This window comes from Calonectris borealis, chromosome 9 (genome assembly GCF_964195595.1).
Source record: "Calonectris borealis chromosome 9, bCalBor7.hap1.2, whole genome shotgun sequence".
In the NCBI taxonomy this organism is placed as follows: domain Eukaryota; kingdom Metazoa; phylum Chordata; class Aves; order Procellariiformes; family Procellariidae; genus Calonectris; species Calonectris borealis.
Genome location: NC_134320.1, coordinates 6,673,855 through 6,686,950, shown reverse-complemented (window position 1 = coordinate 6,686,950; position 13,096 = coordinate 6,673,855). Strand labels below are relative to the sequence as shown.

General features: G+C 38.8%; 1 protein-coding gene across 1 annotated transcript in view; it reads left to right on the top strand.

Annotated features, from left to right (window-relative positions):
• Positions 1 to 13,096, top strand: part of PIK3CB (phosphatidylinositol-4,5-bisphosphate 3-kinase catalytic subunit beta) — a 104,369-nt gene that overhangs the window by 32,062 nt on the left and 59,211 nt on the right. Inside the window, exon 3 of the mRNA XM_075157689.1 lies at positions 12,840 to 12,959. The gene's annotated coding sequence lies outside the window, so the exon portion shown is untranslated. The remainder of the gene's footprint in view (positions 1 to 12,839; positions 12,960 to 13,096) is intronic.

Genomic DNA, 13,096 nt, shown 5'->3' with positions numbered 1-13,096 from the left:
TAGGATAAATGCAAATGCTTAATCGAAAAATACTTTGTAGCAACTATGGTAGTTGAAATGAATAGCAAATAGGTTTTATGTGCTTTATAATTAGAATGGAGAAAAGATAAACATATTTTTAAGTGGCCCTACTTAAAAACATCCATTTAAGTGGCCACATACAATCATCCCAGCTGATGCACAGACTCACTTTGCCTAGTATCTGTGAAAATGCTTTTGTTGAAAGAAAATCTCCTTTATTGTATTTAAAAAAAAAAAAAGAAATTATTCATAAAAAGTAGATAGAAGCAGACTGTAGTACAGCTAAAGTATTTTTAAAGCATCATATTAAAAGATTAAAAAGTTAGAATCTTTAGTGTATTGATGTCATGGGAATAGAATTTGAATGATTAACCCCCTTCTATTTATAGCTCTTTTCTCTGAGTTAATATTCCTGTTCCAGTTAACTTCTAGGTAAATTTTATGAGAAGGCAGAGCATTTCTTGCCTTAGTCTATCACTGCAGCTAATCATTTTAGTGTCCTCAGGTCACTTTCTTTTTAATGTGAATTTCACAAATCATGTCGCTGTATTTTCAGATTTATTTGTACTTTGATAGCTTGTCAACTTTTGTTGCATGCAACTACAGGATTTAAAGAGGCCTTCAGCATTCGGTGGCTCCTTTTGTCTTCCCACCACTACTTGCCAATTTTGAAAATACTGGTATATCACTGCTTAAGACTGATCTTCTGGGGTTATGGGCTCATGACAATGAGAGATGCAGGCTGTGTATGCTAGTGATAAAGCTTGAAAGAGCCAGACCTAATATACACCAATTACTATGAAAATTTTCCACCCTCTTGATGCCAAAAGTTGCTTCTTCATTGTTAATTTAATTGAGGCTTGTTGGCCAGGAAAGTAGCATGCTACTTTTACTGTGTTTTTTAACTCTATTTGTGGAGTAATAAAGGTTTTCTACCTATGTAATGGTGGTTTTCTTGAAAAACAGGCAGTGTGCTTGGTTAGACCCCTTATATGAGAAGGAGTCTTCAGAAACGGCAGCATTCCTGAAACTTTCAGCTCAAGCTTCTACATTTTGGTGGTTAACAGACGTGAAGAAAGATTTCTTGGGGTGTGGTGGCAAACGAAATGGTGTAAGTGTTGTTTAATTTTCTGTTTTTCTGTGATGTACTTTTTTTTCCTGTGACTTACTTTTGAGAAGTAAAATAAGATTATAGAGGGGTTTTGTTTTCTTTCTGACCTATCATGGGAGAGAATTTGAAAGGAGTTAAGGCAAATATTTTTCTCAAGTCTTGCACCCCTTGGTAAATCACTCTTTTGCTGTCAAGTGTGGTGGTAAGAAATTTTTATCGTGGTCAAACCATTATTATTTGTGTGAAAACTGAAAAGCCTTTGCTTTCATTTGATTTCTGATTTTACGGCATATTTTAATAATTGCTTTCTTAACTACAGATGCTACTGCTCCAGTGCTCTTCTATGTGCCCAGGTTTATATGCCTTGTATACTACTACTACTGTTGTTTGGAGATGAAGCAACATGCTGTGGAACAGAAAGTTGTTATGATGTAGTGAAGTGGTTGTCAAAAGAAAGTCTCTCTAGTGGTTTGCTCTGGAAGAAGGAGAGGCTCATTCTCATTTATCAAAGAAAGAAAGAACTTTTAAGTGCCTATTGCCAGAAACTGATGTAAATATAGATCATGTAATTCAGCGGTAGCAGGAGGATAAATACATTCTCCAGAAGTCAGTCCTTCCACACCTTGCCTCTGAAAATGTCAGAGAACATACCATTTTCAGCCCAGCCTTTGTCAGGTTCCTCTTGAGTCTTGTGGTTTTAGACATGTTACACAGAAAGTTAAGAGGGTTGTATTTTATTCTTTCCATCTTGCTTTTCATGGTTCATCTCAGTGTCAGGAATTGCTTTGCAATTTGATCACATTGAATATAGAATTATTCTTAATGTGGTTAGAGCAGTTCTATTCACTATAGCATCTACGATATTAAGGGTAAGAAGTCGTTCACCTGTGTTAGACATCTGCCAAGCAGATTGCTCTCTTTATGGAGGAAGCTTATTCCCCAAGTATTTCTGTGCTCTGGAGTGCTGCTACCACACAGGGTCATAGCTGTTGCTACTCTTTGTGCGAAATTTGCTGAGGGGAATACACGTGGCAATGCACTGAAAAGGGTACTTAGAGCAAGTTACAGCTCTAGTACTACTATAGCTCTGTTCCTTCTCAGAATAGAGAAGTAAATTTCTCACTGCAGTGTTCCCTGACGCCACAAAAAGCTTTTACTTCTGTCAGAAATAAGCCTGTAGAAAATGTTCTTTAATCTACTGAAACCTTTTCATTAATGAAGGAAGCTGAAAAATGCCATATAGTCTCAATTACTATGCTGAGCATTGCAGCTAATGAAAATTTTAGGTGATAGGTCTGAAAGCAGTGTAAAACATATGGATGCTATTCAAAGCTGACTTCTGGATCCAAATCCAGATTTGCACTGTTGATTTGATGAGAAGAGGGTTGTCTTGTTTGTTTGTTTGGTGTGTGGTGGTGTTGTTGTGTGTTTTTTTTTTGTTTTGTTTTGTTTTTTTTTTTTTTTAAACCAAGCACTACCCAGTATCTAGCCTGGGTGTAGTGCAAATTTAGGGTTCTTAAATTATGTAATACTATGAGTTGTCTTGCTGAAATTATGCTTGATATTTTTACGTTTTTTTCTGAGAAATAAAAAACCTCAAAATACTCACTCAACACCCAGCCAGTCTTCCATGAGCAGAGTCTGGTAGCTGCATACTTGTTCAGTTTTTCTTCCTGTTTTTGATATATAGTAACTTTCATAAAGAAACTTGATTAAGTTGATTAATGTGGAGGGGAATTTTTTTTTTTAAAAAAAAAAAAGGTTGTTGGTGATGCTAGGAATTATTTATCAGCTCTAAGAAGACAGAATCTTTGATAGCCCCACACTTTTTCTTGTTAAATAATGGGTGTACCAGATGATCGAGAAATAGAACTTTTATGTAAAGAGGCATTAAGAGAGACAGTCTACCAATATGTATTGCATTGCAGCTTTTATTACATTGAAGAAAAAATACTCAACAAAAGGGATAAAAAAAATCCTGCTATAAATACAGATATTAATGCAAAGGATTATATTTGAACCTGGGAATGTGATTGTTTAATTTTATATTAGAAAATTTGGTCTCAAAATCACTCCCAGATACATTCTGTATTTTAAACTCTACACTGATTGCCATTGTACTGCCAATCTGAAATTCATACATAAGGGCTAGAAGGAATAGGGATATCATAAAGCTTCTGTCATTTCAATGTTTTAGAGGAAACATAAGAATTAAACTAAGAGCCCAAACTTGTATTCAGGCTTGCTATTAGTTTTCTGTTCAGTTTTGCCTGCCTTTCCCCACCCCTTTAAATGTGTATCAGGTTTGCTGTTGAGCAGCTAATACGAGCAGGAGGGTGGCTGTCCTTGCTTTCTTCAAACCCTGCTCATCTTGCTTCCACGTTCCCCTAGTGATTACTCTCCCTTTCTGTTTTGTAATACAGTTGAGGTTCTTGGAGGGTTTCCATACACACTCTGAGAACCTGAATTTGTACATTCTGGCATATAACATGCAACTCCTTTGATAACACCCTGAGTTTTCAGCACCAGAGTATGAGGCAATAGAATTCTCACTACCTGAAAAAGGGGGGAGTGGGGAGCAAGAGCAAATTAAAATGCTCAGTGTTTCATTACCTAAAAGAGCTTAATAAATTTGCTTTTGGGTGTTGGATATAGCTGAAGGTAAACTGCATTTGTTAGATGCTTGAATTTTTCCTCCTTCATCACAAGAAATAGTGATTACTTTTAGTTTCAGGTAGTATTTACTATATACATGATGTTAGTGATGTGTTAGTATTTGGAATCAAACAGCTGGTTGGACCGCAGCATCATGTCTTTGAAGTGCACTTAGCTAGACACTACTGTGTTCGTTCATAATCTCTTGCAATCCATGCTTTGGAGTTTGTTTTGATCGTAAAGAGCAAAGCCTTTAAACTGGTATCTGGAGCAGAGTGGGAAGTAGCTTCACAAAATGGCTCCATTGTTTAGTCTCTACTAATGTGATCTCATTTATATAAAATCATATAAAATTAAATATGCACACAACAAAAAGCAGAATTTGGGAGCTAAATAGAAGTAAATTTGGATAGTTTTGCCATATTAGGCACTTAACAGAATGTAAATGGGAAGCGAAACATCAGCATGTGAAAGTAGTGAAGAAAATAGACTACACAGAAGATATCACAAGAAACAGAAATCACGAGTAGTCCTATTAATAATGTTTCAAGTAACTAAATAATTTCGATAAGATCTTTGCAGAGCCAAGATAAAGACTCACTGTTTCATTTCTCTGTTTAAAATGCAAATAAATATTTATTCATTTAGTAACTTTTGGGTGGAACCAGTAGAGTTTTTTGCAGTGTTTTTACACCTATGACACACTAGTTGAGTACAAAATGCATCAATAATAAAGGCCATATTCAGGTGTCCTGAATTCTGAGGAAATGCCTAGTCAGCAAGAGCTATGCACCTTAAGTGATTCAGAGTTTAAGCCAGTCGGAGGGAAATCATGGAGAAGGACTTAATAAACTTTAGAATGTCTGAAAATGGCCTTGAGCTCATTAAGTGAATGTAAGATTTCTTTATCAAAAAATGATGGTATGGAGGTAATTTTGTTCCTTAACAAGTCCTTGTGTTCTGTGTTATGCCCAATAATTAACTTAGCTTCAAAAGCAGGTTTTAAAACAAAAGTATGGGACGTAATTGTGGTGTGATACAGGACCAAAAGAACCAGTGCTTCACTGACATCTCACAGGTATAGGAATTGCTGTGCTGCTGGCAATTAATGCCTCCCTCCCCGAGACTTCTGTTTTCAAATACTGCTTTAGATGTAATGAAAATCCATGCAGAATCGAATTTTTTATTATTGCTTGCAGTCTATTTTAGTGTTCAAAAAGATGAATTTTAGTAGTATGACTGCTGAGGGTGCACAGTGATTGCAGACCAGTTGATTGGCAGTTCATTAACTCTTGCAACCATCTCTGTAGATGTTACAAAGGCTTATGGGGGGTGGTGGATTTATTTGCACCTGCCTAAACTACTGCTCAGTGGTTAAGTTAGCTCAGGCTTAAGCCTTTGAGCTTCACACTGTGTGTGTATGCATGTGCATGCGCATATAGGTATGGGTTTCTTGGAAGAGGAGCACTGCTCTGTGACCACGGCTTCTAATTCTTCACTTCTGTAAGCCAGATTTAGTGAACAAGATTTAGAAAAGCTGCAGCGCTGGCCTGGAGGTGTAAGTGATGTGGGCTCTGGGAGGAGGTGAGGGAACTTACATCTTCACACGGAGGAATCTGTTCAATCTAAACTTTTCATTTCTCTGTCACCAGCTTTGGAGCTACTGAACCAGTTGGGTAATCACTTGTGCCCTAAACTGGATTGGAACTGGAAATGAGCTGGAAAGTGTTACTCATTTGACTCCGTGTTTATGAATCAATATAAAGCAAATCTAAGCACTTGTTTGTGAGTCATCTGAAATCATAAAAACATTGCTGTTTTTATAAAATGATCACGTGCAGCCTAGAACTTTGTGCTTTTCGAACTACGGAGTACCCTCAGATCTAGTACATTGTCCAGCCCAGAATCTCTCCTAGGATGTTTTGGTATTCTGCAGTTGTCATTGTAAGTTATTAGCACTGGCAGCCAGCCCTCTCTAATGCTGAGCGCATTTGCAGGGTCTCCCACTTACAGAGACTTTGCTAATCTTGATTTCAGCACATTGCTCTCAAATCGGAGAATGATTGGTTGCCTAACAGAATGAGAGAGGAAAAATTTGCCATCTACTAGAGTCTTTTTTTGTTAAGCTTCATTAACAGTGATGTGTTCCCCTTCTGCTTTGCCCAGAGGCATTTCTTTTGAAGGTGGCAGAGCAGAAGAAAAACAGTTGAATCATTCTGGGAAAACAGAAAGAAATTATTTTTGTTTAGGTTTTTGTTTGTTGATCCTAAGTCGTGCAGGTGATGTCTTGCCATCTGGAAGTATCTGTTCTTTGTTCCTTTAGTTGAAGATCCTTCATTTTTCAGTGCCAGTAAGAATCTTAAGTCTTTTGCTCTTTTGTTGACTTTATTGTAAGGACAAAAGATTGTTATCTACCTCACAACTTCAATCATATTGGGTTCTAAACTACAGGGAGTAGGAGGATTACTGGGTTACTTAACCCTGAGCACCATCAGGATATACCACTGTGAAAGAGGGATTTCCTTCTCTCCCTCTCCCCCCAAATTAAATTCCTCTAACACCCTGTTAGAAATCAGTATTTTCAAAATAAAGAGATGATGAAAATTTGAAAGATCTTTTTAGTATTGTCTTACAGTTCTAAACTGAAAGGAATTCAGCAGTGTGTGTTACCAAGTAAAAAAAAAAATCTGATTTATTGTAAAGCGTATTAGTATGTGCTTGTGTGAGTATAAATTTCTTTTAAACAAGCCTGTTTGGACACTGAAGGGGATTTCACAGAGGTGAGCCATAGCTTAGTGAGGGCGGCTCGCTGAGTAGAGTGAACATGGCTTCCTTAGAGGGTGATTCATAGCAGTTGAGGTCAGAGCTCCTGCTCTGAATCACCCACTGGATAAATGTAATTATGGTATCGAGTTCTTCTTAATGAAAACATGTGACTGGATTTAGCTTCAAATCATGTTTCTAACTGTTACCCATTTAACTTAAAGAATAACACTGACCCACATTTTTTAGTTATTCATGAAAATGCTGTATGGTCTTTGTTTTGTCCATCTTAAAGAAAAAGAAAGGCTGTAAACTGACTTGTAGTTCTGACATAGATCTGCTTTTGCAACTCATTTGGCTTAGAGCTTGGTATTCTGCAGTTTCTGTCTCTGCTTGTTTTTATTTTTTTATTTTCTGTGGGTATTTTTACGTGATGAGAGCTTGTAGCTATATGCCTGTTTTGTTTTGGTTAAAAAGATTTTGTATGAGATAGGAGGGTTTCATAGAGCAATTGTGTTCTGCATTTTAAAGTAACACGTTTCAGAAAAGGTTGAGGCTTTTTTTTTTAAAGGATATTATTGTTTTTGACCAACCACCAACACCTGTGAAAGTAGAACACAAGGAAGAACACTGCTGTGTGTATAACAGTACGCTGTCTATTATCAATAAAATACTTTGTCTCTTGATATTAGTGCAGAAATAAGTGCCACCTTTAAAAGGTCAAAACTGATCTCTGCTGGTGAAGAGACTATGGGCACTGCATAATTAAGATGATACTTATGTATACTTCTACTGTTTGGATCAGTCTGCATGCAACACTATGCAATATATAGGAAATAATTTTTTCAGTTTCAGGCTTTAACTTGCATTTTCAACATTTGCACTAAGATGTGCAGTTTATGGAAGTCGGAAGGTGCTGTGATTTAGCCAAATGTGCACTGCTGCAAGTTCTTTTTCTCACTGTTGGGTTGTAATGGCTTAATTACTGATAGTGAAAGTTCCTGAAGAATTTTATGCCTATTATGGTTCAAACTTAGGACTGAGGAAGGAGGGGAAAGAACGTTGCTTTATATTTCTCAGTATTTGTTTCATTTGAAGATATTTGGTGTTTTTACTGATGGTTAATCCTCTTCTTGTCTCAGACTCGGTGAAATGGTGACTTTCTTCATCGCTGAGTGGATGCTACATCAGCTAATTCAGCATGACATTCACTTGTCCGATCTTCAGTGCTATTGAGAGCATGAAATGCACGAGACAGCTTTGAGGTAGCTGAAGATGTGAACTAAAAGCTATAAAATACCCTTGCTGTACATTTCTCTGTGTATCGCTCTCCAAAACATCTGCTAGTGCTCTCAGTGCTGGTCCTGATGCCTTCCTCAGTGCATTCTTCCAGAGTAGGAGATGCAGAGAGGAAGATACTCAAGAAACTGCTATATCATGTCATTCAACCCACTCAGAGTTCCTTCTCCTAAAGCAAACCCGGAGTATTCTCTCTAACAAACGGTTTCTTTGTGTGCTCTGGCAGAATTCACAGAGGAGCCTGTCTGATGCGTCTAGAAATTGTTATAGAGTAGAAGACCATAGGACCACAATTAGCCCAGTAATTTCTATGTGGCATCTTATATTGCTTATGAATGAATTTTTCTTTTTTGCTTTTTTTTTCTTTTTTCTTTCTTTGTGAGTGGCCTACTTCCCTGGCTTATAATTGTTTCTGTTTTACATTAGATGTCACACAGGACTTTTGTAGGCAAAAGTTTCTTGCACATTTTCCCCCTTCCTTCCCTTGTGGTACAATTTTTTTTTTTGTCATACATTCATGTTTTACTGTATTTGTCACAGGCATTTTGATTGCCACCACACAATTTCATGATTCCTGAATTATTTTGTAAGATTGTTAATGTTTTTTCTAAAACAGTTATGATTTGCATAAAAACAGTATCTATGTAATAAAGGTGTAACGAAAGGATTCACAAAAATGATTATTTTGCAAAATACAACTTCTCATGCAGAAGTTGCAAGCTGAAACGGAATAGGATTTCTGTTAGGTCCCTGGTGGTACTTTCTGTAGAAGTGGTATGGGTGTGGACCCAAGGGCAAGTGCCCAAGGTGATTTTGTGTTGTGTTTTTGGCTGAGTTCACAGTCAACAGAGACGCATGAAGGAGGCCCCGCTGGTAATGTCCAGGTGACAGTTTTATTTTTCCGACGTTCCCCGGAGAGATGCAGTGGGGAAAAGGTGTGTGCTCATCAGAGAGTCCAGTTTGTGTTCACCGCTTGAGGCAGTTGCTTCAAGTCTTTCTGATCTTTGCTCTGTTCCCAGAGATTATGCTTGCATGTTTCTTATGTAGTTGGAGTTGTCACTAACTGGTTTTGGTAGTTAAAAGGCCAGCAGAGTTTGTACCTTGATCTGTTAGGTAATATAATCACCAGCCTTTGAAAAATTTTCCACTCATACTTTGAAGATAGAAAATGTACTGGCATATGAAAGATTGACCATGATGTGATCTGCAGTTACACTGATAACCATCTCTGGTAATCTCTGTTCTACTGGTCTGAAAAACGAGAAAGGTTGGTTAGCTAGAAAAATAAAGCTGCACGCTGTCATCCTGTAATGAAGGATTTGTTTCTAATGCTTGAATATAGTAGTGGGTAGTTTGTCTGTATACATCAGAAATGTTTTAAGGTTTGGAGGGCTAGCCATTCCCCTAGCTATCCTCAATGTACAGTTGGTTGCAGAGGACCAACAGGAAGCCCATTGTCAATGTCATGTCTGACTTGCAGTGGAGATGCAAACTACTGTGAGAATAGAGGGGGAAAAAGGACAGAGAGCTATAGGGAAGCGAGCAGAAACCTAGCACGCAAGAGACTGTGGAGAATGCAGGAGCTGATAAACTGTGACAGGAGCTATTCACAATGTACTGGCTTGTTAAATGTGTACAGTTTATGGACCCTAGATGTTTTCTAGGCTTTATGCATGTGCCTAACACTCAGATTGGATGCCAGTGCATTGACCACTGTGCTAATACACGCTGCTTTTATTTCTCACCGAATTCTGAATAAGGCATGAGGAGCATTAGCTCTTCTTGCCTCGCCAGTGTCTTAGAGATGGGTACAGTGCAGGAGGTTGACTCTAAGATGGGAATGATTTGAAGCATGATAGGAGCCAAGCAGCGGTCTCCTGTTCCAGGTCACAATTTGCATTATGTGGTGTAAAGAGAAAGGAAAAAATAAGACAGAAGAAGGCTCGGAGCAGAAATTGCAGCACTAATATGACTACCTGCTTTCTCTTCTGGTACTTGAGTTATCTCACAAAGTGTATTTTTCTTTTTTTTTAGTGCTAGCCTTGTTTGGTTTTCTTTTTTTTTTTCAAATGCACTCTTAGTCAAGAAATCTGACAACACATCTGTGTTACACGTTGCTCCCAGTTATGAACTTAATAAAATGGGTAGATAGTATGGTATAGGGAAGGATTAAGGTCACAGTTTTTTCCAGTGTATCAATGCTGATATTGGAAAACTAGTATTGTGCGTTTCGCCTGTGATTCCCACATTGCATTTGGGAGGCTTCTCTCGGGTTTGCCAACCTCTGTGGAAGCAGTTGTTGTTGTTAGGGTAAATTTATGTTATATATACCAGCAGCGGCATATATGCAATTTCAAAATACCATTCTTTGCTATGTTGGTGCTGGTAGGTTTCCCAGGAAAGGTTTCCTATGAATTGTGGTGTCCTGCAGGGGTCCATATTGGGACCAGTACTGTTTAATATCTTCATCAATGACATAGTGGGATCGAGTGCACCCTCAGCAAGTTTGCAGACGACACCAAGCTGAGTGGTGCGGTCGACACGCCTGAGGGACGGGACGCCATCCAGAGGGACCTGGACAAGCTCGAGAAGTGGGCCCATGTGAACCTCATGAGGTTGAACAAGGCCAAGTGCAAGGTCCTGCACCTGGGTCGAGGCAACCCCCAGTATCAATACAGGCTGGGGGATGAAGGGATTGAGAGCAGCCCTGCCCAGAAGGACTTGGGGGTACTGGTGGAAGAAAAGCGGGACATGGGCCGACAACGTGCGCTCACAGCCCAGAAGGCAACCGTATCCTGGGCTGCATCAAAAGCAGCGTGGCCAGCAGGTCGAGGGGGGTGATTCTGCCCCTCTACTCTGCTCTGGCGAGACCCCACCTGCAGTGCTGCGTCCAGCTCTGGAGCCCTCAGCACAAGACAGACATGGACCTGTTGGAGCGGGTCCAGAGGAGGCCACGAAAATGATCAGGGGGATAGAACACCTCTGCTATGAAGAAAGGCTGAGAGAGTTGGGGTTGTTCAGCCTGGAGAAGAGAAGGCTTTGGAGAGACCTTATTGCAGCCTTTCAGTACTTAAAGGGGGCTTATACGAAAGATGGGGACAAACTTTTTAGCAGGGCCTGCTGCGACAGGACAAGGGGGAATGGTTTTAAACTAAAAGAGGGTAGATTTAGACTAGATATAAGGAAGAAATTTTTTATAATGAGGGTGGTGAAACACGAGCACAGGTTGCCCAGAGAGGTGGTAGATGCCCCATCCCTGGAAACATTCAAGGTCAGGTTGGTTGGGGCTCTGAGCCACCTGGTCTAGTTGAAGATGTCCCTGCCCATGGCAGGGGGTTGGACTAGATGACCTTTAAAGGACCCTTCCAACCCAAACTATTCTATGATTCTATTAATTTAGAATGGTGTGTTAGGCTCCCATCATCTAATTTGTCATCACATGACTAGTTAGCCAGTAGACCTCTAGAAGGTCGCGATATCCAATTTTTAGTTAAAATAACATCCTGCTTCTGCCCTGGGGTATGGTACTTCAGACATACACTGTGTTCCTCCCTTTGAGGGGCCACAGATCATGAAAGATTGCTTCCTCAGGTGGAAGTTCTGGAAGTAATGACTATTTATCTTGTATCTATAGTATGATGCATTTCATGCCCCCTCCCAAGGTCCTGCCTTCTGGCCACTAGCTTTTGATTCTGATTTTTCTGACTCCATAAACACAAATACTGACATGGCTGTAAAACATTACTGCCAGACTGGTACATTAGCGTTGGTTATAAGAGATTCACACTGTTCCTTTGTCCCTGCAATTTCTAAATCGTGTAAGGCTGCCTTCATTTTTCTCTAGTCTTCCTTTTTGGCTGTTGCTTGCTGTAGGCTCCTAGGCTTTAATCATGAGAAGTTTCTGGACTAGTTCATACCTTTATGCACTATAGGTTGTTTTCAAAAGGTTGTGCATGGAGCAGTAACTTAATTTTTTCAGACTTAAGCAGACGGGGCAGCAACTATTTTTCCCTCAAAGCCACTGAAGAAATCGAAGTTGCTTCACAGTGTTCTACAGGCTGATCGCTAGAGAGGTTCCCCTCTGCTTGGGACAGAGGGAATGACAGCCCTCGTTCCTGATCACTGTGCTGTGTTGAGTTCCTACAAGCACAGTGTGGACTACTTAGTGTGGTTTAGAAAAAGAATTGTTTATGGGAGGAGGAGCGTAGTTACATGCCTTGTGTTTTGTGGCTTGGCCTACAAACCTGTAGATAATATCAGTGCAAACTGATAGCACTGCTTTGTTCTCAAGGGGGTTTTAAATATTTTTTTGTTTATTTCACTTTGAGAGCCTGGTTTGCAAGGTAGAGTTAAATGGAGATGATGTCTTGTAAGAGGAGATAAATGGAGGATGTTTGTAAGAGGAGACCTATTGAATGTTTCTCCTGCTGTTTCACAAGTTGAAATATGAATAGGAAGATGGGATGGCTTGTGTCATCAACTCAAATTCTCCACAATAGAACTACAGATGACATTACACTCTTTTAAAACAAAACAAAACAAAAACCAGCTTACAGCCAAGTGTAGAAGAGAAGATGTAGTTAGGAGAGTGAAGGCAACTCTATTTCCCTTTCTGTTTAATTGCAATGGATGTCTGTTGATCTGATCCAAACTGAGTGTACAAAAATTTAAAAATATTTGTAGCAGCTAAAAAATCTTTTTGACTATGTAATTCATGATTATGATACTTATATTGTTAGAATAAATCGCGGCATCTGCATATTTTTTCCTTTCCTTTTTTCTTTCTGGTAACCTAGCGTTTGAGGATTTGACATTCATTTAACTGTTGGATTGTGTAATGTGAATATGGTACTGTAGTATTCGAAGAGAATGAAAATATGTGGTTAATTAGATATTTCTGCACAAAAAGTTTATGGAGCTATTAAACCAACTATAAATTGCTGATTTTCGCATTTGGTTACTTACATTATGTTGTGTTTTGCTTTTTTAGGTCACATTTAGGTCATCTTGTGGAACCTTCTGAGAAAACAAGGGTAATAGTAAGAAAGCGATGTTTAATAAAAGTATCTTCTCTACACAGTCAGACTGAAAAAGGAACAGGTTCTCTGGAGTAAGTATTACAGTTTTCAGTTGGTGTTTTTTGTTTCGTTTGTCCTTTTTTTTTTTTGCTTGTAAAGTCAGTAGCATGGTTATTAAGATATTATTGTATTTAACTTTGTTAAAGATGCATTAAAAAAAAAAACAAAC